The 21,461-nt window shown below is 42.4% G+C and overlaps 5 non-coding genes across 5 annotated transcripts; all 5 read left to right on the plus strand.

The window, feature by feature from the left end:
• The first annotated feature begins 3,000 nt into the window (after positions 1-3,000).
• TRNAL-AAG (transfer RNA leucine (anticodon AAG)) lies at positions 3,001-3,082 on the plus strand. The gene has a single exon. It is a non-coding gene; the product is annotated as a tRNA-Leu (tRNA).
• Positions 3,083-7,190: 4,108 nt separating this feature from the next.
• On the plus strand, positions 7,191-7,272 carry TRNAL-AAG (transfer RNA leucine (anticodon AAG)). The gene has a single exon. It is a non-coding gene; the product is annotated as a tRNA-Leu (tRNA).
• Positions 7,273-11,378: 4,106 nt separating this feature from the next.
• TRNAL-AAG (transfer RNA leucine (anticodon AAG)) lies at positions 11,379-11,460 on the plus strand. The gene has a single exon. It is a non-coding gene; the product is annotated as a tRNA-Leu (tRNA).
• Positions 11,461-15,568: 4,108 nt separating this feature from the next.
• On the plus strand, positions 15,569-15,650 carry TRNAL-AAG (transfer RNA leucine (anticodon AAG)). The gene has a single exon. It is a non-coding gene; the product is annotated as a tRNA-Leu (tRNA).
• Positions 15,651-19,756: 4,106 nt separating this feature from the next.
• TRNAL-AAG (transfer RNA leucine (anticodon AAG)) lies at positions 19,757-19,838 on the plus strand. Its single transcript has one exon. It is a non-coding gene; the product is annotated as a tRNA-Leu (tRNA).
• The last annotated feature ends 1,623 nt before the right edge of the window (positions 19,839-21,461 follow it).

Here is a 21,461-nt window from a genome sequence, read left to right on the forward strand (position 1 = left end):
TCGGCAAATTAATTGCAGTATACCCGGTATAGAATGAAAACCCACTGCAAGGTGCAGCTCATTTATTTTCTCTGGATACCTAGGGTTCTTGATGAACCTACAAGCCCTATATATCCCCGCAACCAGAAGAGTCCAGCAGGCGTAATGGTATATTGCTTTCAAAAATCTGACATTGCAGAAAAAAGTTACAGAGTAAAACGTAGAGGAAAATGGCTGTTTTTTTCTTCTCAATTTCAATATTTTTTTTTTATTTCAGTTGTTATTTTCTGTAGGAAACACTTGTAAGATCTACACAAGTTACCCATTGCTGAATTCAGAATGTTGTCTTCTTTTCAAAAATGTTTAGGTTACTGGGACCCAGCATTGGTTTCACACCCATTTCTGTCACTGACTGGAAGGAGGCTAAAAGCACACAAAATCGTAAAAATGGGGTATGTCCCAGTAAAATGCCAAAATTGTGTTGAAAAATTGGGTTTTCTGATTCAAGTCTGCCTGTCCCTGAAAGCTGGGAAGCTGGTGATTTTAGCAGTGCAAACCCTTTGTTGATGCCAATTTCAGGGACAAAAACCACAAGCCTTCTTCTCCAGCCCTTTTTTCCATTTTTTTCTTTTTTAAAACAAAATTTTTACTGTATTTTGGCTAATTTCTTGGTCTCCTTCAGGGGAACCCACAAAGTCTGGGTACCTCTAGAATCCCTAGGATGTTGGAAAAAAAGGACGCAAATTTGGCGTGGATAGCTTATGTGGACAAAAATCTATGAGGGCCTAAGCGCGCCCTGCCCCAAATAGCCAAAAAAATGCCTGGCACCTGAGGGGGAAAAGGCTGGCAGCGAAGGGGTTAAAATGCACTATTTTATTCCAATTTCTTCACTTAGCTTCAGATGAACTATTTTTCCCTCCCACCAACTCCTTTCAAAGTGCACCAGCCACCACTGCCTTGGGTGGGACAGATTGTTTTCGATTGCAGTATGGCAGATTGTTTTGGATTGCAGTGTGGTAGTTTGTTTTTGATTGGAGTGCAGCAGATTGCAGTGGGGTAGATTGTTTTGAATTGGAGTAGGGGAGATTGTTTTGAAGTGGAGTCGGGCAGATTGTTTTGGATCGAAGTGGGACAGATTGTTTTGGAGTGGTGCAGATTGTTTTTTATTATAGTGGGGCACATTGGAGTGAGACAGATTTGCTTGGGGTGGGTGGAGAGGATTGGAGTAGGATGAGTTAGAGTGGATTGGATTCGGGTGAGTGATTTGGACTGGAGTGAGGTGGATTAGTGTGGGTGAAGTGGTCTGGATGGGGTGGATTGTAGTGGGGAAGATTGGAGTGGGGTGGATTGAAGTGTACCGCAGGATTATGTGTTAAAGATTAATTTCAGAATTTACACATAATAAAGAAACACTGTTGATTTGCAATATTTTAAACGAGCTAATCGTCATCTTTTGAGAAGAGTGCCCACGAACAAAAGCAAAAGAAAACATGCGTGGAACGTGGGAAAAGACGATTTGGCAAAATAAAAGAAAGTTCGATTTAAATTTAAAACTTAACAGTTTTGGTTGTCCTGCTGGGCATGTTTTTGCCAGTCACAAGCCTTCTGTTTGCAGGGCACTAGAAGGTAAAAGGAAAAAATAGTACCTTGATCAGGTGGGGAGCAGCGGTCAGGCACTGATTAAGCTGAATCAATCAACGCTTGGTCGCTGCTCCACAGAGAGGAACGGAAATGATGCAAGACATGCCTTGATGAATTAGGAAACTGTAAAGAAGAGTGCCACATAAATAAAAAAATGGTGAGAGACATGCGGGCTCCAAGCCCTTTACTGAATGCTACAGAGTCTATCAAGCGAGACCCTAAAAAGGTCAGTTAGTTAAAATAAACAAACATTGTTACTTCTAAATATCAATATTCCAAGGACGCCTAGATGGTCGTCAAGCAAAAAGTTCCTAGTGCATGGAGGGGCTTATGGTAGTTCTGAAGAGAGGCAAAGGACTTGGTCAGAGGGTGGCCTTGTTGGTGTGGTAGGGAAGCAATACCTCAAACGTTATTACTGGGGTAGGGGAGCTTGCAATTCGGAGTAATGAAAATTATCACAAAGCAATCAAGTAATTCCACATCAAAATAACAAGCGTGCGGGCTGACAACCATGCTCTCAGCATCAACGAGCGCAGAGTGAAGTGAATTTTACCATCCTCTGTGCATTTTTATTGCGGGGCTCATTTACATTTGACTTGGCGCGCAGAACGAGTGAGAACCAGGTCAATAGAAACAAAAATCATCTATTTAAAAAGTTTAGTTTCACGTGGGCCTGTTGTCCTTACTTCTTTCAGAATAGCTTTTGAACCTCTGTCCTGTGTGTGTCTGTGACTGTCACGTGAAAGGCAGTCAGAGCATCCAGGTGGGCCCCATGTCACCTGGGGCACCGCCCACCAGTGCTGGAGTTTTAAACAGCACCCGGTTGCATTTTGGGACTTGTGCCTTTTCAATGTGAGCTCAAAGACGGGAGCCTGTGAAATTCTATTGGCTAAAAAATATTAACAGCGGAATGTGAATAGGCCACACAAGACATGACGTCACTGGAAAGCTAAACAGTATGTTGGGGAGACTGGGTGCGGCAATAGGGCTGATGTCATGAATACGTGCAACTCCTCAGTTATTTTTGAATGAACTGCTCATTCATTAGATCCCACCCAAAGAAATGAGCCCACCAGTATGAACACTTGTTTCATTAGAAAATGATGGAGTCACATTGCCTATGTAGAGCAGGTGCTTATACCTTGGTTGGAAGTCATTGCGCGGAGAGTGTTGTCTTTTAAGGTGATTGCACTAGGTCCGAGCAGGTGGGAGAAGACTTGTGCAGTGACTGAGTAAGAGAGATAACCTTCAATTACCACATCACCCTCCCGACATTGTAATCATGTCCATGAAATGGTTTATCAACTCGACTTTCCACACTAAGTGAGGAGAATCAGGGTTGCGGTGCTCATGAAGTGCACAGACACACTGAGAGCAGCAGGTAGCGTGGCCGAGCGGTCTAAGGCGCTGGATTAAGGCTCCAGTCTCTTTGGAGGCGTGGGTTCAAATCCCACCGCTGCCAGAGATGGATTTTTACAGATCTTAATGACGCATCTCCCTTCTGACCCTTCAATTTGCATAAACAGTGACTCTACCAATAGGTCCCTAATTTTAAAACTCTTTTACAGACTCCTTCTAAGTAAACTCCTAAACCGTGGACTCCAAGAAATCGGCTGATTGCCGCTGCTGTTGTTTTGCTTCATTCTGCTTAGATCACCTTCAAATGGAAGGTTTAACAAATAATTTGTTCTCCCCACGCGGTCACCCGCTCTTCTCTCTGCAAAATAAAATCGAACCTCTGTTAAATAAAGATTTAAAGTAAATTATCTATCTTCCCAAATAAAGTTGGTAAATGTGTTCTTCACAGTTATTTTAAAAATCAGGTTTAAAATAAACAACAGAGGTAGTCAGCAGGATTCAAACCCGTGCAGGGAACCCCCAAAGGATTTCAAGCCCATCATCTTAACCACTCGGCCATAACTACCAGCTCTCATTGAGCTATACCGAAACTTTATATCACAACAAAATTGTGCAAAATGGCCGTGCAGACCTATATATGACTCCATTTAGTAGGATCTCTAACTGTGTGCAAAGGGCACATTGCTATGTTTCTGTCTAAGCTTTGCTTTAGGTCTGAGGTCTTAAGAACCAAAGCAGGCTCCATGCACACTTGCCTGCACAAAAAAACAAGCATTTGCAATGCGAAAGGTCTCACATTTGTGAGAGTTAGAGCTATTGGCGTTGCAAATGACAATGTCTTTTACCTAGGTTTTGGTTTTCTTTGGGAAAATTTGATGTGTCCACGTTGTGTTTTGGGGCACTTCCTGTCGCGGGCGCTAGGCCTACCCACACAAGTGAGGTAAAAAATTTTATCGGGAGACTTGGGGAAACATAGAATAGCAAAACAAGAGTTACTGCCCCTTGTCTTTATCTACATTTTTTCCTTCCAAATATAAGGCATTGTGTAAAAAAGACGTCTATTTGAGAAATGCCCTTTAATTCGCATGCTAGTGTGGGCACCCCAGAATTCAGAGATGTGCAAATAACCACTGCTCCTTCACTCCTTATCTTGTGCCCATTTTGGAAATAGAAAGGTTTTCTTGATACCTATTTTTCACTCTATATACTTCGGCAAATTAATTGCAGTATACCCGGTATAGAATGAAAACCCACTGCAAGGTGCAGCTCATTTATTTTCTCTGGATACCTAGGGTTCTTGATGAACCTACAAGCCCTATATATCCCCGCAACCAGAAGAGTCCAGCAGGCGTAATGGTATATTGCTTTCAAAAATCTGACATTGCAGAAAAAAGTTACAGAGTAAAACGTAGAGGAAAATGGCTGTTTTTTTCTTCTCAATTTCAATATTTTTTTTTTATTTCAGTTGTTATTTTCTGTAGGAAACACTTGTAAGATCTACACAAGTTACCCATTGCTGAATTCAGAATGTTGTCTTCTTTTCAAAAATGTTTAGGTTACTGGGACCCAGCATTGGTTTCACACCCATTTCTGTCACTGACTGGAAGGAGGCTAAAAGCACACAAAATCGTAAAAATGGGGTATGTCCCAGTAAAATGCCAAAATTGTGTTGAAAAATTGGGTTTTCTGATTCAAGTCTGCCTGTCCCTGAAAGCTGGGAAGCTGGTGATTTTAGCAGTGCAAACCCTTTGTTGATGCCAATTTCAGGGACAAAAACCACAAGCCTTCTTCTCCAGCCCTTTTTTCCATTTTTTTCTTTTTTAAAACAAAATTTTTACTGTATTTTGGCTAATTTCTTGGTCTCCTTCAGGGGAACCCACAAAGTCTGGGTACCTCTAGAATCCCTAGGATGTTGGAAAAAAAGGACGCAAATTTGGCGTGGATAGCTTATGTGGACAAAAATCTATGAGGGCCTAAGCGCGCCCTGCCCCAAATAGCCAAAAAAATGCCTGCCACCTGAGGGGGAAAAGGCTGGCAGCGAAGGGGTTAAAATGCACTATTTTATTCCAATTTCTTCACTTAGCTTCAGATGAACTATTTTTCCCTCCCACCAACTCCTTTCAAAGTGCACCAGCCACCACTGCCTTGGGTGGGACAGATTGTTTTCGATTGCAGTATGGCAGATTGTTTTGGATTGCAGTGTGGTAGTTTGTTTTTGATTGGAGTGCAGCAGATTGCAGTGGGGTAGATTGTTTTGAATTGGAGTAGGGGAGATTGTTTTGAAGTGGAGTGGGGCAGATTGTTTTGGATCGAAGTGGGACAGATTGTTTTGGAGTGGTGCAGATTGTTTTTTATTATAGTGGGGCACATTGGAGTGAGACAGATTTGCTTGGGGTGGGTGGAGAGGATTGGAGTAGGATGAGTTAGAGTGGATTGGATTCGGGTGAGTGATTTGGACTGCAGTGAGGTGGATTAGTGTGGGTGAAGTGGTCTGGATGGGGTGGATTGTAGTGGGGAAGATTGGAGTGGGGTGGATTGAAGTGTACCGCAGGATTATGTGTTAAAGATTAATTTCAGAATTTACACATAATAAAGAAACACTGTTGATTTGCAATATTTTAAACGAGCTAATCGTCATCTTTTGAGAAGAGTGCCCACGAACAAAAGCAAAAGAAAACATGCGTGGAACGTGGGAAAAGACGATTTGGCAAAATAAAAGAAAGTTCGATTTAAATTTAAAACTTAACAGTTTTGGTTGTCCTGCTGGGCATGTTTTTGCCAGTCACAAGCCTTCTGTTTGCAGGGCACTAGAAGGTAAAAGGAAAAAATAGTACCTTGATCAGGTGGGGAGCAGTGGTCAGGCACTGATTAAGCTGAATCAATCAACACTTGGTCGCTGCCCTACAGAGAGGAACGGAAATGATGCAAGACATGCCTTGATGAATTAGGAAACTGTAAAGAAGAGTGCCACATAAATAAAAAAATGGTGAGAGACATGCGGGCTCCAAGCACTTTACTGAATACTACAGAGTCTATCAAGCGAGACCCTAAAAAGGTCAGTTAGTTAAAATAAACAAACATTGTTACTTCTAAATATCAATATTCCAAGGACGCCTAGATGGTCGTCAAGCAAAAAGTTCCTAGTGCATGGAGGGGCTTATGGTAGTTCTGAAGAGAGGCAAAGGACTTGGTCAGAGGGTGGCCTTGTTGGTGTGGTAGGGAAGCAATACCTCAAACGTTATTACTGGGGTAGGGGAGCTTGCAATTCGGAGTAATGAAAATTATCACAAAGCAATCAAGTAATTCCACATCAAAATAACAAGCGTGCGGGCTGACAACCATGCTCTCAGCATCAACGAGCGCAGAGTGAAGTGAATTTTACCATCCTCTGTGCATTTTTATTGCGGGGCTCATTTACATTTGACTTGGCGCGCAGAACGAGTGAGAACCAGGTCAATAGAAACAAAAATCAACTATTTAAAAAGTTTAGTTTCACGTGGGCCTGTTGTGCTTACTTCTTTCAGAATAGCTTTTGAACCTCTGTCCTGTGTGTGTCTGTGACTGTCACGTGAAAAGGCAGTCAGGGCATCCAGGTGGACCCCATGTCACCTGGGGCACCGCCCACCAGTGCTGGAGTTTTAAACAGCACCCGGTTGCATTTTGGGACTTGTGCCTTTTCAATGTGAGCTCAAAGACGGGAGCCTGTGAAATTCTATTGGCTAAAAAATATTAACAGCGGAATGTGAATAGGCCACACAAGACATGACGTCACTGGAAAGCTAAACAGTATGTTGGGGAGACTGGGTGCGGCAATAGGGCTGATGTCATGAATACGTGCAACTCCTCAGTTATTTTTGAATGAACTGCTCATTCATTAGATCCCACCCAAAGAAATGAGCCCACCAGTATGAACACTTGTTTCATTAGAAAATGATGGAGTCACATTGCCTATGTAGAGCAGGTGCTTATACCTTGGTTGGAAGTCATTGCTCGGGAGAGTGTTGTCTTTTAAGGTGATTGCACTAGGTCCGAGCAGGTGGGAGAAGACTTGTGCAGTGACTGAGTAAGAGAGATAACCTTCAATTACCACATCACCCTCCCGACATTGTAATCATGTCCATGAAATGGTTTATCAACTCGACTTTCCACACTCAGTGAGGAGACTCAGGGTTACGGTGCTCATGAAGTGCACAGACACACTGAGAGCAACAGGTAGCGTGGCCGAGCGGTCTAAGGCGCTGGATTAAGGCTCCAGTCTCTTTGGAGGCGTGGGTTCAAATCCCACCGCTGCCAGAGATGGATTTTTACAGATCTTAATGACGCATCTCCCTTCTGACCCTTCTATTTGCATAAACAGTGACTCTACCAATAGGTCCCTAATTTTAAAACTCTTTTACAGTCTCCTTCTAAGTAAACTCCTAAACCGTGGACTCCAAGAAATCGGCTGATTGGCGCTGCTGTTGTTTTGCTTCATTCTGCTTAGATCACCTTCAAATGGAAGGTTTAACAAATCATTTGTTCTCCCCACGCGGTCACCCGCTCTTCTCTCTGCAAAATAAAATCGAACCTCTGTTAAATAAAGATTTAAAGTAAATTATCTATCTTCCCAAATAAAGTTGGTAAATGTGTTCTTCACAGTTATTTTAAAAATCAGGTTTAAAATAAACAACAGAGGTAGTCAGCAGGATTCAAACCCGTGCAGGGAACCCCCAAAGGATTTCAAGCCCATCACCTTAACCACTCGGCCATAACTACCAGCACTCATTGAGCTATACCGAAACTTTAGATCACAACAAAATTGTGCAAAATGGCCGTGCAGACCTATATATGACTCCGTTTAGTAGGATCTCTAACTGTGTGCAAAGGGCACATTGCTATGTTTCTGTCTAAGCTTTGCTTTAGGTCTGAGGTCTTAAGAACCAAAGCAGGCTCCACGCACACTTGCCTGCACAAAAAAACAAGCATTTGCAATGCGAAAGGTCTCACATTTGTGAGAGTTAGAGCTATTGGCGTTGCAAATGACAATGTCTTTTACCTAGGTTTTGGTTTTCTTTGGGAAAATTTGATGTGTCCACGTTGTGTTTTGGGGCACTTCCTGTCGCGGGCGCTAGGCCTACCCACACAAGTGAGGTAAAAAATGTTATCGGGAGACTTGGGGAAACATAGAATAGCAAAACAAGAGTTACTGCCCCTTGTCTTTATCTACATTTTTTCCTTCCAAATATAAGACAGTGTGTAAAAAAGACGTCTATTTGAGAAATGCCCTTTAATTCGCATGCTAGTGTGGGCACCCCAGAATTCAGAGATGTGCAAATAACCACTGCTCCTTCACTCCTTATCTTGTGCCCATTTTGGAAATAGAAAGGTTTTCTTGATACCTATTTTTCACTCTATATACTTCGGCAAATTAATTGCAGTATACCCGGTATAGAATGAAAACCCACTGCAAGGTGCAGCTCATTTATTTTCTCTGGATACCTAGGGTTCTTGATGAACCTACAAGCCCTATATATCCCCGCAACCAGAAGAGTCCAGCAGGCGTAATGGTATATTGCTTTCAAAAATCTGACATTGCAGAAAAAAGTTACAGAGTAAAACGTAGAGGAAAATGGCTGTTTTTTTCTTCTCAATTTCAATATTTTTTTTTTATTTCAGTTGTTATTTTCTGTAGGAAACACTTGTAAGATCTACACAAGTTACCCATTGCTGAATTCAGAATGTTGTCTTCTTTTCAAAAATGTTTAGGTTACTGGGACCCAGCATTGGTTTCACACCCATTTCTGTCACTGACTGGAAGGAGGCTAAAAGCACACAAAATCGTAAAAATGGGGTATGTCCCAGTAAAATGCCAAAATTGTGTTGAAAAATTGGGTTTTCTGATTCAAGTCTGCCTGTCCCTGAAAGCTGGGAAGCTGGTGATTTTAGCAGTGCAAACCCTTTGTTGATGCCAATTTCAGGGACAAAAACCACAAGCCTTCTTCTCCAGCCCTTTTTTCCATTTTTTTCTTTTTTAAAACAAAATTTTTACTGTATTTTGGCTAATTTCTTGGTCTCCTTCAGGGGAACCCACAAAGTCTGGGTACCTCTAGAATCCCTAGGATGTTGGAAAAAAAGGACGCAAATTTGGCGTGGATAGCTTATGTGGACAAAAATCTATGAGGGCCTAAGCGCGCCCTGCCCCAAATAGCCAAAAAAATGCCTGGCACCTGAGGGGGAAAAGGCTGGCAGCGAAGGGGTTAAAATGCACTATTTTATTCCAATTTCTTCACTTAGCTTCAGATGAACTATTTTTCCCTCCCACCAACTCCTTTCAAAGTGCACCAGCCACCACTGCCTTGGGTGGGACAGATTGTTTTCGATTGCAGTATGGCAGATTGTTTTGGATTGCAGTGTGGTAGTTTGTTTTTGATTGGAGTGCAGCAGATTGCAGTGGGGTAGATTGTTTTGAATTGGAGTAGGGGAGATTGTTTTGAAGTGGAGTCGGGCAGATTGTTTTGGATCGAAGTGGGACAGATTGTTTTGGAGTGGTGCAGATTGTTTTTTATTATAGTGGGGCACATTGGAGTGAGACAGATTTGCTTGGGGTGGGTGGAGAGGATTGGAGTAGGATGAGTTAGAGTGGATTGGATTCGGGTGAGTGATTTGGACTGGAGTGAGGTGGATTAGTGTGGGTGAAGTGGTCTGGATGGGGTGGATTGTAGTGGGGAAGATTGGAGTGGGGTGGATTGAAGTGTACCGCAGGATTATGTGTTAAAGATTAATTTCAGAATTTACACATAATAAAGAAACACTGTTGATTTGCAATATTTTAAACGAGCTAATCGTCATCTTTTGAGAAGAGTGCCCACGAACAAAAGCAAAAGAAAACATGCGTGGAACGTGGGAAAAGACGATTTGGCAAAATAAAAGAAAGTTCGATTTAAATTTAAAACTTAACAGTTTTGGTTGTCCTGCTGGGCATGTTTTTGCCAGTCACAAGCCTTCTGTTTGCAGGGCACTAGAAGGTAAAAGGAAAAAATAGTACCTTGATCAGGTGGGGAGCAGCGGTCAGGCACTGATTAAGCTGAATCAATCAACGCTTGGTCGCTGCTCCACAGAGAGGAACGGAAATGATGCAAGACATGCCTTGATGAATTAGGAAACTGTAAAGAAGAGTGCCACATAAATAAAAAAATGGTGAGAGACATGCGGGCTCCAAGCCCTTTACTGAATGCTACAGAGTCTATCAAGCGAGACCCTAAAAAGGTCAGTTAGTTAAAATAAACAAACATTGTTACTTCTAAATATCAATATTCCAAGGACGCCTAGATGGTCGTCAAGCAAAAAGTTCCTAGTGCATGGAGGGGCTTATGGTAGTTCTGAAGAGAGGCAAAGGACTTGGTCAGAGGGTGGCCTTGTTGGTGTGGTAGGGAAGCAATACCTCAAACGTTATTACTGGGGTAGGGGAGCTTGCAATTCGGAGTAATGAAAATTATCACAAAGCAATCAAGTAATTCCACATCAAAATAACAAGCGTGCGGGCTGACAACCATGCTCTCAGCATCAACGAGCGCAGAGTGAAGTGAATTTTACCATCCTCTGTGCATTTTTATTGCGGGGCTCATTTACATTTGACTTGGCGCGCAGAACGAGTGAGAACCAGGTCAATAGAAACAAAAATCATCTATTTAAAAAGTTTAGTTTCACGTGGGCCTGTTGTCCTTACTTCTTTCAGAATAGCTTTTGAACCTCTGTCCTGTGTGTGTCTGTGACTGTCACGTGAAAGGCAGTCAGAGCATCCAGGTGGGCCCCATGTCACCTGGGGCACCGCCCACCAGTGCTGGAGTTTTAAACAGCACCCGGTTGCATTTTGGGACTTGTGCCTTTTCAATGTGAGCTCAAAGACGGGAGCCTGTGAAATTCTATTGGCTAAAAAATATTAACAGCGGAATGTGAATAGGCCACACAAGACATGACGTCACTGGAAAGCTAAACAGTATGTTGGGGAGACTGGGTGCGGCAATAGGGCTGATGTCATGAATACGTGCAACTCCTCAGTTATTTTTGAATGAACTGCTCATTCATTAGATCCCACCCAAAGAAATGAGCCCACCAGTATGAACACTTGTTTCATTAGAAAATGATGGAGTCACATTGCCTATGTAGAGCAGGTGCTTATACCTTGGTTGGAAGTCATTGCGCGGAGAGTGTTGTCTTTTAAGGTGATTGCACTAGGTCCGAGCAGGTGGGAGAAGACTTGTGCAGTGACTGAGTAAGAGAGATAACCTTCAATTACCACATCACCCTCCCGACATTGTAATCATGTCCATGAAATGGTTTATCAACTCGACTTTCCACACTAAGTGAGGAGAATCAGGGTTGCGGTGCTCATGAAGTGCACAGACACACTGAGAGCAGCAGGTAGCGTGGCCGAGCGGTCTAAGGCGCTGGATTAAGGCTCCAGTCTCTTTGGAGGCGTGGGTTCAAATCCCACCGCTGCCAGAGATGGATTTTTACAGATCTTAATGACGCATCTCCCTTCTGACCCTTCAATTTGCATAAACAGTGACTCTACCAATAGGTCCCTAATTTTAAAACTCTTTTACAGACTCCTTCTAAGTAAACTCCTAAACCGTGGACTCCAAGAAATCGGCTGATTGCCGCTGCTGTTGTTTTGCTTCATTCTGCTTAGATCACCTTCAAATGGAAGGTTTAACAAATAATTTGTTCTCCCCACGCGGTCACCCGCTCTTCTCTCTGCAAAATAAAATCGAACCTCTGTTAAATAAAGATTTAAAGTAAATTATCTATCTTCCCAAATAAAGTTGGTAAATGTGTTCTTCACAGTTATTTTAAAAATCAGGTTTAAAATAAACAACAGAGGTAGTCAGCAGGATTCAAACCCGTGCAGGGAACCCCCAAAGGATTTCAAGCCCATCATCTTAACCACTCGGCCATAACTACCAGCTCTCATTGAGCTATACCGAAACTTTATATCACAACAAAATTGTGCAAAATGGCCGTGCAGACCTATATATGACTCCATTTAGTAGGATCTCTAACTGTGTGCAAAGGGCACATTGCTATGTTTCTGTCTAAGCTTTGCTTTAGGTCTGAGGTCTTAAGAACCAAAGCAGGCTCCATGCACACTTGCCTGCACAAAAAAACAAGCATTTGCAATGCGAAAGGTCTCACATTTGTGAGAGTTAGAGCTATTGGCGTTGCAAATGACAATGTCTTTTACCTAGGTTTTGGTTTTCTTTGGGAAAATTTGATGTGTCCACGTTGTGTTTTGGGGCACTTCCTGTCGCGGGCGCTAGGCCTACCCACACAAGTGAGGTAAAAAAATTTATCGGGAGACTTGGGGAAACATAGAATAGCAAAACAAGAGTTACTGCCCCTTGTCTTTATCTACATTTTTTCCTTCCAAATATAAGGCATTGTGTAAAAAAGACGTCTATTTGAGAAATGCCCTTTAATTCGCATGCTAGTGTGGGCACCCCAGAATTCAGAGATGTGCAAATAACCACTGCTCCTTCACTCCTTATCTTGTGCCCATTTTGGAAATAGAAAGGTTTTCTTGATACCTATTTTTCACTCTATATACTTCGGCAAATTAATTGCAGTATACCCGGTATAGAATGAAAACCCACTGCAAGGTGCAGCTCATTTATTTTCTCTGGATACCTAGGGTTCTTGATGAACCTACAAGCCCTATATATCCCCGCAACCAGAAGAGTCCAGCAGGCGTAATGGTATATTGCTTTCAAAAATCTGACATTGCAGAAAAAAGTTACAGAGTAAAACGTAGAGGAAAATGGCTGTTTTTTTCTTCTCAATTTCAATATTTTTTTTTTATTTCAGTTGTTATTTTCTGTAGGAAACACTTGTAAGATCTACACAAGTTACCCATTGCTGAATTCAGAATGTTGTCTTCTTTTCAAAAATGTTTAGGTTACTGGGACCCAGCATTGGTTTCACACCCATTTCTGTCACTGACTGGAAGGAGGCTAAAAGCACACAAAATCGTAAAAATGGGGTATGTCCCAGTAAAATGCCAAAATTGTGTTGAAAAATTGGGTTTTCTGATTCAAGTCTGCCTGTCCCTGAAAGCTGGGAAGCTGGTGATTTTAGCAGTGCAAACCCTTTGTTGATGCCAATTTCAGGGACAAAAACCACAAGCCTTCTTCTCCAGCCCTTTTTTCCATTTTTTTCTTTTTTAAAACAAAATTTTTACTGTATTTTGGCTAATTTCTTGGTCTCCTTCAGGGGAACCCACAAAGTCTGGGTACCTCTAGAATCCCTAGGATGTTGGAAAAAAAGGACGCAAATTTGGCGTGGATAGCTTATGTGGACAAAAATCTATGAGGGCCTAAGCGCGCCCTGCCCCAAATAGCCAAAAAAATGCCTGCCACCTGAGGGGGAAAAGGCTGGCAGCGAAGGGGTTAAAATGCACTATTTTATTCCAATTTCTTCACTTAGCTTCAGATGAACTATTTTTCCCTCCCACCAACTCCTTTCAAAGTGCACCAGCCACCACTGCCTTGGGTGGGACAGATTGTTTTCGATTGCAGTATGGCAGATTGTTTTGGATTGCAGTGTGGTAGTTTGTTTTTGATTGGAGTGCAGCAGATTGCAGTGGGGTAGATTGTTTTGAATTGGAGTAGGGGAGATTGTTTTGAAGTGGAGTGGGGCAGATTGTTTTGGATCGAAGTGGGACAGATTGTTTTGGAGTGGTGCAGATTGTTTTTTATTATAGTGGGGCACATTGGAGTGAGACAGATTTGCTTGGGGTGGGTGGAGAGGATTGGAGTAGGATGAGTTAGAGTGGATTGGATTCGGGTGAGTGATTTGGACTGCAGTGAGGTGGATTAGTGTGGGTGAAGTGGTCTGGATGGGGTGGATTGTAGTGGGGAAGATTGGAGTGGGGTGGATTGAAGTGTACCGCAGGATTATGTGTTAAAGATTAATTTCAGAATTTACACATAATAAAGAAACACTGTTGATTTGCAATATTTTAAACGAGCTAATCGTCATCTTTTGAGAAGAGTGCCCACGAACAAAAGCAAAAGAAAACATGCGTGGAACGTGGGAAAAGACGATTTGGCAAAATAAAAGAAAGTTCGATTTAAATTTAAAACTTAACAGTTTTGGTTGTCCTGCTGGGCATGTTTTTGCCAGTCACAAGCCTTCTGTTTGCAGGGCACTAGAAGGTAAAAGGAAAAAATAGTACCTTGATCAGGTGGGGAGCAGTGGTCAGGCACTGATTAAGCTGAATCAATCAACACTTGGTCGCTGCCCTACAGAGAGGAACGGAAATGATGCAAGACATGCCTTGATGAATTAGGAAACTGTAAAGAAGAGTGCCACATAAATAAAAAAATGGTGAGAGACATGCGGGCTCCAAGCACTTTACTGAATACTACAGAGTCTATCAAGCGAGACCCTAAAAAGGTCAGTTAGTTAAAATAAACAAACATTGTTACTTCTAAATATCAATATTCCAAGGACGCCTAGATGGTCGTCAAGCAAAAAGTTCCTAGTGCATGGAGGGGCTTATGGTAGTTCTGAAGAGAGGCAAAGGACTTGGTCAGAGGGTGGCCTTGTTGGTGTGGTAGGGAAGCAATACCTCAAACGTTATTACTGGGGTAGGGGAGCTTGCAATTCGGAGTAATGAAAATTATCACAAAGCAATCAAGTAATTCCACATCAAAATAACAAGCGTGCGGGCTGACAACCATGCTCTCAGCATCAACGAGCGCAGAGTGAAGTGAATTTTACCATCCTCTGTGCATTTTTATTGCGGGGCTCATTTACATTTGACTTGGCGCGCAGAACGAGTGAGAACCAGGTCAATAGAAACAAAAATCAACTATTTAAAAAGTTTAGTTTCACGTGGGCCTGTTGTGCTTACTTCTTTCAGAATAGCTTTTGAACCTCTGTCCTGTGTGTGTCTGTGACTGTCACGTGAAAAGGCAGTCAGGGCATCCAGGTGGACCCCATGTCACCTGGGGCACCGCCCACCAGTGCTGGAGTTTTAAACAGCACCCGGTTGCATTTTGGGACTTGTGCCTTTTCAATGTGAGCTCAAAGACGGGAGCCTGTGAAATTCTATTGGCTAAAAAATATTAACAGCGGAATGTGAATAGGCCACACAAGACATGACGTCACTGGAAAGCTAAACAGTATGTTGGGGAGACTGGGTGCGGCAATAGGGCTGATGTCATGAATACGTGCAACTCCTCAGTTATTTTTGAATGAACTGCTCATTCATTAGATCCCACCCAAAGAAATGAGCCCACCAGTATGAACACTTGTTTCATTAGAAAATGATGGAGTCACATTGCCTATGTAGAGCAGGTGCTTATACCTTGGTTGGAAGTCATTGCTCGGGAGAGTGTTGTCTTTTAAGGTGATTGCACTAGGTCCGAGCAGGTGGGAGAAGACTTGTGCAGTGACTGAGTAAGAGAGATAACCTTCAATTACCACATCACCCTCCCGACATTGTAATCATGTCCATGAAATGGTTTATCAACTCGACTTTCCACACTCAGTGAGGAGACTCAGGGTTACGGTGCTCATGAAGTGCACAGACACACTGAGAGCAACAGGTAGCGTGGCCGAGCGGTCTAAGGCGCTGGATTAAGGCTCCAGTCTCTTTGGAGGCGTGGGTTCAAATCCCACCGCTGCCAGAGATGGATTTTTACAGATCTTAATGACGCATCTCCCTTCTGACCCTTCTATTTGCATAAACAGTGACTCTACCAATAGGTCCCTAATTTTAAAACTCTTTTACAGTCTCCTTCTAAGTAAACTCCTAAACCGTGGACTCCAAGAAATCGGCTGATTGGCGCTGCTGTTGTTTTGCTTCATTCTGCTTAGATCACCTTCAAATGGAAGGTTTAACAAATCATTTGTTCTCCCCACGCGGTCACCCGCTCTTCTCTCTGCAAAATAAAATCGAACCTCTGTTAAATAAAGATTTAAAGTAAATTATCTATCTTCCCAAATAAAGTTGGTAAATGTGTTCTTCACAGTTATTTTAAAAATCAGGTTTAAAATAAACAACAGAGGTAGTCAGCAGGATTCAAACCCGTGCAGGGAACCCCCAAAGGATTTCAAGCCCATCACCTTAACCACTCGGCCATAACTACCAGCACTCATTGAGCTATACCGAAACTTTAGATCACAACAAAATTGTGCAAAATGGCCGTGCAGACCTATATATGACTCCGTTTAGTAGGATCTCTAACTGTGTGCAAAGGGCACATTGCTATGTTTCTGTCTAAGCTTTGCTTTAGGTCTGAGGTCTTAAGAACCAAAGCAGGCTCCACGCACACTTGCCTGCACAAAAAAACAAGCATTTGCAATGCGAAAGGTCTCACATTTGTGAGAGTTAGAGCTATTGGCGTTGCAAATGACAATGTCTTTTACCTAGGTTTTGGTTTTCTTTGGGAAAATTTGATGTGTCCACGTTGTGTTTTGGGGCACTTCCTGTCGCGGGCGCTAGGCCTACCCACACAAGTGAGGTAAAAAATGTTATCGGGAGACTTGGGGAAACATAGAATAGCAAAACAAGAGTTACTGCCCCTTGTCTTTATCTACATTTTTTCCTTCCAAATATAAGACAGTGTGTAAAAAAGACGTCTATTTGAGAAATGCCCTTTAATTCGCATGCTAGTGTGGGCACCCCAGAATTCAGAGATGTGCAAATAACCACTGCTCCTTCACTCCTTATCTTGTGCCCATTTTGGAAATAGAAAGGTTTTCTTGATACCTATTTTTCACTCTATATACTTCGGCAAATTAATTGCAGTATACCCGGTATAGAATGAAAACCCACTGCAAGGTGCAGCTCATTTATTTTCTCTGGATACCTAGGGTTCTTGATGAACCTACAAGCCCTATATATCCCCGCAACCAGAAGAGTCCAGCAGGCGTAATGGTATATTGCTTTCAAAAATCTGACATTGCAGAAAAAAGTTACAGAGTAAAACGTAGAGGAAAATGGCTGTTTTTTTCTTCTCAATTTCAATATTTTTTTTTTATTTCAGTTGTTATTTTCTGTAGGAAACACTTGTAAGATCTACACAAGTTACCCATTGCTGAATTCAGAATGTTGTCTTCTTTTCAAAAATGTTTAGGTTACTGGGACCCAGCATTGGTTTCACACCCATTTCTGTCACTGACTGGAAGGAGGCTAAAAGCACACAAAATCGTAAAAATGGGGTATGTCCCAGTAAAATGCCAAAATTGTGTTGAAAAATTGGGTTTTCTGATTCAAGTCTGCCTGTCCCTGAAAGCTGGGAAGCTGGTGATTTTAGCAGTGCAAACCCTTTGTTGATGCCAATTTCAGGGACAAAAACCACAAGCCTTCTTCTCCAGCCCTTTTTTCCATTTTTTTCTTTTTTAAAACAAAATTTTTACTGTATTTTGGCTAATTTCTTGGTCTCCTTCAGGGGAACCCACAAAGTCTGGGTACCTCTAGAATCCCTAGGATGTTGGAAAAAAAGGACGCAAATTTGGCGTGGATAGCTTATGTGGACAAAAATCTATGAGGGCCTAAGCGCGCCCTGCCCCAAATAGCCAAAAAAATGCCTGGCACCTGAGGGGGAAAAGGCTGGCAGCGAAGGGGTTAAAATGCACTATTTTATTCCAATTTCTTCACTTAGCTTCAGATGAACTATTTTTCCCTCCCACCAACTCCTTTCAAAGTGCACCAGCCACCACTGCCTTGGGTGGGACAGATTGTTTTCGATTGCAGTATGGCAGATTGTTTTGGATTGCAGTGTGGTAGTTTGTTTTTGATTGGAGTGCAGCAGATTGCAGTGGGGTAGATTGTTTTGAATTGGAGTAGGGGAGATTGTTTTGAAGTGGAGTCGGGCAGATTGTTTTGGATCGAAGTGGGACAGATTGTTTTGGAGTGGTGCAGATTGTTTTTTATTATAGTGGGGCACATTGGAGTGAGACAGATTTGCTTGGGGTGGGTGGAGAGGATTGGAGTAGGATGAGTTAGAGTGGATTGGATTCGGGTGAGTGATTTGGACTGGAGTGAGGTGGATTAGTGTGGGTGAAGTGGTCTGGATGGGGTGGATTGTAGTGGGGAAGATTGGAGTGGGGTGGATTGAAGTGTACCGCAGGATTATGTGTTAAAGATTAATTTCAGAATTTACACATAATAAAGAAACACTGTTGATTTGCAATATTTTAAACGAGCTAATCGTCATCTTTTGAGAAGAGTGCCCACGAACAAAAGCAAAAGAAAACATGCGTGGAACGTGGGAAAAGACGATTTGGCAAAATAAAAGAAAGTTCGATTTAAATTTAAAACTTAACAGTTTTGGTTGTCCTGCTGGGCATGTTTTTGCCAGTCACAAGCCTTCTGTTTGCAGGGCACTAGAAGGTAAAAGGAAAAAATAGTACCTTGATCAGGTGGGGAGCAGCGGTCAGGCACTGATTAAGCTGAATCAATCAACGCTTGGTCGCTGCTCTACAGAGAGGAACGGAAATGATGCAAGACATGCCTTGATGAATTAGGAAACTGTAAAGAAGAGTGCCACATAAATAAAAAAATGGTGAGAGACATGCGGGCTCCAAGCCCTTTACTGAATGCTACAGAGTCTATCAAGCGAGACCCTAAAAAGGTCAGTTAGTTAAAATAAACAAACATTGTTACTTCTAAATATCAATATTCCAAGGACGCCTAGATGGTCGTCAAGCAAAAAGTTCCTAGTGCATGGAGGGGCTTATGGTAGTTCTGAAGAGAGGCAAAGGACTTGGTCAGAGGGTGGCCTTGTTGGTGTGGTAGGGAAGCAATACCTCAAACGTTATTACTGGGGTAGGGGAGCTTGCAATTCGGAGTAATGAAAATTATCACAAAGCAATCAAGTAATTCCACATCAAAATAACAAGCGTGCGGGCTGACAACCATGCTCTCAGCATCAACGAGCGCAGAGTGAAGTGAATTTTACCATCCTCTGTGCATTTTTATTGCGGGGCTCATTTACATTTGACTTGGCGGGCAGAACGAGTGAGAACCAGGTCAATAGAAACAAAAATCATCTATTTAAAAAGTTTAGTTTCACGTGGGCCTGTTGTCCTTACTTCTTTCAGAATAGCTTTTGAACCTCTGTCCTGTGTGTGTCTGTGACTGTCACGTGAAAGGCAGTCAGAGCATCCAGGTGGGCCCCATGTCACCTGGGGCACAGCCCACCAGTGCTGGAGTTTTAAACAGCACCCGGTTGCATTTTGGGACTTGTGCCTTTTCAATGTGAGCTCAAAGACGGGAGCCTGTGAAATTCTATTGGCTAAAAAATATTAACAGCGGAATGTGAATAGGCCACACAAGACATGACGTCACTGGAAAGCTAAACAGTATGTTGGGGAGACTGGGTGCGGCAATAGGGCTGATGTCATGAATACGTGCAACTCCTCAGTTATTTTTGAATGAACTGCTCATTCATTAGATCCCACCCAAAGAAATGAGCCCACCAGTATGAACACTTGTTTCATTAGAAAATGATGGAGTCACATTGCCTATGTAGAGCAGGTGCTTATACCTTGGTTGGAAGTCATTGCGCGGAGAGTGTTGTCTTTTAAGGTGATTGCACTAGGTCCGAGCAGGTGGGAGAAGACTTGTGCAGTGACTGAGTAAGAGAGATAACCTTCAATTACCACATCACCCTCCCGACATTGTAATCATGTCCATGAAATGGTTTATCAACTCGACTTTCCACACTAAGTGAGGAGACTCAGGGTTGCGGTGCTCATGAAGTGCACAGACACACTGAGAGCAGCAGGTAGCGTGGCCGAGCGGTCTAAGGCGCTGGATTAAGGCTCCAGTCTCTTTGGAGGCGTGGGTTCAAATCCCACCGCTGCCAGAGATGGATTTTTACAGATCTTAATGACGCATCTCCCTTCTGACCCTTCAATTTGCATAAACAGTGACTCTACCAATAGGTCCCTAATTTTAAAACTCTTTTACAGTCTCCTTCTAAGTAAACTCCTAAACCGTGGACTCCAAGAAATCGGCTGATTGCCGCTGCTGTTGTTTTGCTTCATTCTGCTTAGATCACCTTCAAATGGAAGGTTTAACAAATCATTTGTTCTCCCCACGCGGTCACCCGCTCTTCTCTCTGCAAAATAAAATCGAACCTCTGTTAAATAAAGATTTAAAGTAAATTATCTATCTTCCCAAATAAAGTTGGTAAATGTGTTCTTCACAGTTATTTTAAAAATCAGGTTTAAAATAAACAACAGAGGTAGTCAGCAGGATTCAAACCCGTGCAGGGAACCCCCAAAGGATTTCAAGCCCATCATCTTAACCACTCGGCCATAACTACCAGCTCTCATTGAGCTATACCGAAACTTTATATCACAACAAAATTGTGCAAAATGGCCGTGCAGACCTATATATGACTCCATTTAGTAGGATCTCTAACTGTGTGCAAAGGGCACATTGCTATGTTTCTGTCTAAGCTTTGCTTTAGGTCTGAGGTCTTAAGAACCAAAGCAGGCTCCATGCACACTTGCCTGCACAAAAAAACAAGCATTTGCAATGCGAAAGGTCTCACATTTGTGAGAGTTAGAGCTATTGGCGTTGCAAATGACAATGTCTTTTACCTAGGTTTTGGTTTTCTTTGGGAAAATTTGATGTGTCCACGTTGTGTTTTGGGGCACTTCCTGTCGCGGGCGCTAGGCCTACCCACACAAGTGAGGTAAAAAAATTTATCGGGAGACTTGGGGAAACATAGAATAGCAAAACAAGAGTTACTGCCCCTTGTCTTTATCTACATTTTTTCCTTCCAAATATAAGGCATTGTGTAAAAAAGACGTCTATTTGAGAAATGCCCTTTAATTCGCATGCTAGTGTGGGCACCCCAGAATTCAGAGATGTGCAAATAACCACTGCTCCTTCACTCCTTATCTTGTGCCCATTTTGGAAATAGAAAGGTTTTCTTGATACCTATTTTTCACTCTATATACTTCGGCAAATTAATTGCAGTATACCCGGTATAGAATGAAAACCCACTGCAAGGTGCAGCTCATTTATTTTCTCTGGATACCTAGGGTTCTTGATGAACCTACAAGCCCTATATATCCCCGCAACCAGAAGAGTCCAGCAGGCGTAATGGTATATTGCTTTCAAAAATCTGACATTGCAGAAAAAAGTTACAGAGTAAAACGTAGAGGAAAATGGCTGTTTTTTTCTTCTCAATTTCAATATTTTTTTTTTATTTCAGTTGTTATTTTCTGTAGGAAACACTTGTAAGATCTACACAAGTTACCCATTGCTGAATTCAGAATGTTGTCTTCTTTTCAAAAATGTTTAGGTTACTGGGACCCAGCATTGGTTTCACACCCATTTCTGTCACTGACTGGAAGGAGGCTAAAAGCACACAAAATCGTAAAAATGGGGTATGTCCCAGTAAAATGCCAAAATTGTGTTGAAAAATTGGGTTTTCTGATTCAAGTCTGCCTGTCCCTGAAAGCTGGGAAGCTGG

The sequence above is a fragment of the Pleurodeles waltl genome, unplaced genomic scaffold (assembly GCF_031143425.1).
Source record: "Pleurodeles waltl isolate 20211129_DDA unplaced genomic scaffold, aPleWal1.hap1.20221129 scaffold_183, whole genome shotgun sequence".
NCBI lineage: Eukaryota > Metazoa > Chordata > Amphibia > Caudata > Salamandridae > Pleurodeles > Pleurodeles waltl.